Source organism: Jaculus jaculus, chromosome 6 (genome assembly GCF_020740685.1).
Source record: "Jaculus jaculus isolate mJacJac1 chromosome 6, mJacJac1.mat.Y.cur, whole genome shotgun sequence".
NCBI lineage: Eukaryota > Metazoa > Chordata > Mammalia > Rodentia > Dipodidae > Jaculus > Jaculus jaculus.
This window is the reverse complement of record NC_059107.1, coordinates 72,929,556-72,933,390: the sequence shown is the minus strand read 5'-3', so window position 1 is coordinate 72,933,390 and position 3,835 is coordinate 72,929,556. Positions and strand designations below refer to the sequence as shown.

General features: G+C 43.0%; 1 pseudogene; it reads left to right on the top strand.

The window, feature by feature from the left end:
* Nucleotides 1–561: 561 nt before the first annotated feature.
* Nucleotides 562–3,573, top strand: LOC101616232 (annotated as a pseudogene).
* Nucleotides 3,574–3,835: the final 262 nt, after the last annotated feature.

Below are 3,835 nucleotides of genomic sequence, written 5' to 3'. Positions count from 1 at the left end.
AAATGGCAATGGTACCATAAAATTCTACAACCTGAAAGGCAGTCTAAATGGTTGAACCTATACCAGGTCTTAAAGGGACCACCTGAGTCACAGAGCACTGGAGAGGGTATGATGAAGATTAACCTTGCTCCTCTCTCGCGGTCGGCTTACGTGGCGGCCACTGCGGCAAAGCAGAGCCTCGGAGACGCGGCTGCCGCCAGCACCGCGGGAGACCAGAGGCGACCGCGGGGCTGCAGACCAGCCGCACTCCTTCCATGACTCGCAGAAGTCCCGTTGTATCAGAGTAAGATGGACGGTAGCTTTGATTGTGATTGTGGTGAGCTGGAGCCACCTGATCACCAACAAGACAGCTGTCACCAGCAGTCACCAGGGCTTCCTGTTGAAATACATCAACAAAGGAAGAAAAGCAAAACGGAAATAGTGCTTGCCAGCACCTTAGCATGCTGCTGCTCAGGGCCAGTCCAGCTCTGAATGTATCTGCACTGCGAGGCAGATGTTCGTAGAAAGCTGTGGGGCGCATATTTATTCACATTTTGTTAAATGTTAAGTCCTTTAGCACAGTAAATCTGAGTGCATAGTATGTCATTTCATTCCGTTTGAGTTTCTTGAGTGTTTTCTTTAAATGTCTGCAGAGTTGCTGCCCCCTTTTTGAACTATGAGTACTGCAATCTTTTTCATTCTCAGTATGAGTAGAGACTTTTGAGCTTTAATCCAAGGGGAACTCAACGGCCTGGCTGGCATATGCAATGAACATCAAGACACCATCTTGCTGCGGAAGCATAGTTATTTTTATTCTCCCCTTTTGAGAGATCTTTCCTTTTGATGCCAGTTTTCTTCCTTGTTTACACAAGTTCAGCAATTCGAAAGGAAAAGGCAATAGTGAAGGTTTCAAAATGGCTGAGAAATTTGAAAGTCTCATGAACATTCATGGCTTTGATCTGGGCTTCAGGCACATGGACTTGAAACCACTGGGCTGTGGAGGCAATGGCTTGGTTTTTTCTGCTGTAGACAACGACTGCGACAAGAGAGCAGCCATCAAGAAAATTGTTCTTACTGATCCCCAGAGTGTCAAACATGCACTCCGTGAAATCAAAATTATTAGAAGACTTGATCATGCCAACATTGTGAAGGTGTTTGAAATTCTTGGTCCCAGTGGAAGCCAGTTAACAGATGATGTGGGCTCCCTCACGGAGCTGAACAGCGTCTACATTGTTCAGGAGTACATGGAGACAGACTTGGCCAATGTGCTGGAACAGGGCCCCTTACTGGAAGAGCATGCCAGGCTCTTCATGTACCAGCTGCTACGTGGGTTCAAGTATATCCACTCTGCAAACGTGCTGCACAGAGATCTCAAGCCAGCTAATCTTTTCATTAACACTGAAGACTTGGTGCTGAAGATAGGTGACTTTGGGCTTGCGTGGATCATGGATCCTCACTATTCCCATAAGGGTCATCTTTCTGAAGGATTGGTTACTAAATGGTACAGATTTCCACATCTTTTACTTTCTCCTAATAATTACACTAACGCCATTGACATGTGGGCTGCAGGCTGCATCTTTGCATGAAATGCTGACTGGTAAATCCCTCTTTGCAGTTGCACATGAACTTGAACAGATGCAACTGATTTTAGAGTCTATTCCTGTTGTACATGAGGAAGATCACCAGGAGCTTCTCAGCGTAATTCCAGTTTACATTAGAAACGACATGACTGAGCCACATAGACCATTAACTCAGCTGCTTCCAGGAATTAGTCGAGAAGCACTGGATTTCCTGGAACAGATTCTGACGTTTAGCCCCATGGATCGGTTGACAGCGGAGGAGGCACTCTCCCACCCGTACATGAGCATATACTCCTTTCCCACTGATGAACCCATTTCAAGTCATCCTTTCCACATTGAAGTTGATGATATTTTGCTTATGGATGAAACTCATAGTCATATTTATAACTGGGAAAGGTATCATGACTGCCAGTTCTCAGAACGTGACTGGCCTATTCATAACAACTTTGATATAGATGAAGTTCAGCTTGACCCAAGAGCCATGTCTGATGTCACTGATGAAGAAGATGTACAAGTTGATCCTCAGAAATACTTGGATGGAGACCGAGAAAAGTACCTGGAAGATCAGGCTTTTGACACCAATTACTCTACTAAGCCCTGCTGGCAGTACCTGGATCATCATGAAAACAAGTACTGTGACCTGGAGTGTAGCCATACTTGTAACTACAAAACGAGGTCATCATCATATTTAGATAATTTGGTTTGGAGAGAGAGTGAGGTTAACCATTACTATGAACCCAAACTCATTATAGATCTTTCCAATTGGAAAGAACAAAGCAAAGAGAAATCTGATAAGAAAGGCAAGTCAAAGTGTGAAAGGAATGGATTGGTTAAAGCCCATCTAGCGCTGGAGGAGGCATCCCAGCTGGCTGGGGTGGAAAGGGAGAGGCAGGGATTTGACTTTGATTCCTTCATCGCAGGAACCGTTCAGCTCAGTTCACAGCGTGAACCTCCTGGAGTTGTTGACAAGTTAAACGACTTAAACAGCTCAGTGTCCCAACTGGAGCTGAAAGGCCTGATATCAAAGTCAGTAAGCCAGGAGAAGGAGGAGAAAGGGATGGCAAATTTGGCTCAGCTAGAGGCCTTATATCAGTCTTCTTGGGACAGCCAGTTTGTGAAAGGTGGGGAGGAGTGCTTTCTCATCAGTCAGTTCTGCTGTGAGGCCAGGAAGGATGAACACGTGGAGAAGGAAAACACCTACACCAGTTACTTGGACAAGTTCTTTAGCAGGAAAGAAGATTCTGAGATGCTAGACACTGAGGCAGTGGAGGACCGGAAGCTTGGGAAGAGAGGAAGTGAGGCAGGGTTTTTGAACAGCAGTGGAGAGTTCCTCTTTAACAAGCAGCTTGAGTCCATAGGCATCCCGCAGTTTCATAGTCCAGTGGGTTCACCCCTTAAGTCAATACAGGCCACGTTAACACCTTCCGCTATGAAATCGTCCCCTCAAATTCCTCATAAGACATATAGCAGCATTCTGAAACACCTGAACTAAACACTCAGCAGACATTTCTTTGTATTCTTCATGAAATGTGTTTTGTCTTTTTTTATTACTAGTGTTTAAGTCACTTTTTACTTGAATCAGAAGGTGTCATTTAGTAAGGAGTTTATTAGTTCTCAGTTTGTTAAATCCAGACTTTTTTTCTACATGTGAGATAGTTTCATTTAACTGGCATGTCGTTTGCACACAAAAAAAAGAGTAGAGCAAAATAATGCAATGCAGGAGGAGACAAAAGAAATGCACTAAGACTAGAACATTCTCACAGAACAATGACTGCTTTACAGGAAACAAAAATCTTGCCTTGAAATTTACACAGTGAGACTGTACATAATTGCATGGAAATATCTATTTTTTTCCTGAAACATTTTTCATTCATTAGTATTTTCAAGTTTTTCATACTGTACACATTTCTTAAAACACATGATACCAGCAGCAACTGAAAATGAATGCCGAGTTTGGTACACATGTGTTATCTACCTCAAGGTAACAGAAGTATGTGGCAAACATAAACCACCCATAGTGTGTCAGTGGGCACTTCTGTTTAGCCAACATTTCTTGTAGTAAACTGTTCTTAAGACTCATTCATCACTATCAGTGTTATGGTGGTCATTCTTTATAGTGAAGTGTTAATACATCACATCTTATTTATTTTAGCAAATCAGTATATTTCCTGTATTTAATTATAAAAGTTAACTTAGTTTAAAATTTTATTTGCAACAACCCTTTTTCCATTTGACACCATGGTTTGTTGCCTGTCTAGCTGAAGGCATACCGTCAG